The sequence below is a fragment of the Mastomys coucha genome, unplaced genomic scaffold (genome assembly GCF_008632895.1).
Source record: "Mastomys coucha isolate ucsf_1 unplaced genomic scaffold, UCSF_Mcou_1 pScaffold12, whole genome shotgun sequence".
Taxonomy (NCBI): Eukaryota; Metazoa; Chordata; class Mammalia; order Rodentia; family Muridae; genus Mastomys; species Mastomys coucha.
Window position 1 is genome coordinate 27662664 of NW_022196894.1, and position 736 is coordinate 27663399.

The window sequence follows — 736 nt, forward strand, 5'->3', positions numbered from 1 at the left end:
GAGAGACAGAGACAGAGACAGAGACAGAGAGAGACAGAGAGAGACAGAGAGACAGAGAGAGACACTAGGAAAATCAAACTATCGGCTCAGCATGATGACACGCTGTAGTTAGCCAGCATCCTACCTCTGGTCTCCCGGTTTAAAGTTCAAAATCATAATAATATCATGGCCTCTTGATTCCATTCAATTCTGAAAAGCCAGTGTCTCTAGGTGGCTGCTGAGCTGGGCTCTCCTCTTGCTGGGGCACCACGGTGATGTTGTCAAGAGACCAGGATAACTAGAAGCAGAGAGAGCCCAGCTGGGGCAACAGGCCCCCACTGGAGTTTGCAGTGCTGGCGGTTAGAAAAAGTGTCTCCAACTTGTAAACACAGCAAATTCAATCTGGAAGTCATTGAGAAAACATAAACACGGAACCTCACGCAGTCGTGTTTACACTGTTCCAAGGCCGGTGAAAGATGAGCCTGCCCTGGAAGGGCTGGCTGGCTGGCGTTTCTCCCCGCCTCGGGCACTGGTGCTTTTAAAAATAAAATTCCAAACAGTGCATTCTATCATGAAGACCAGATTCCAACAGAGAGAGCACAGCTCACCAATAGCACATTATCTGGGCCGCGGCAGAAACTTGACTTTTGCGAAAATCCGATTGTTTTGAAGTGGATATTAACAGAACTGGAGCAGTCCCTGGGACCATACATACCCTCAGTCAAGAACAGTGCTTCGTGGTTCCCGAATCCGGTCT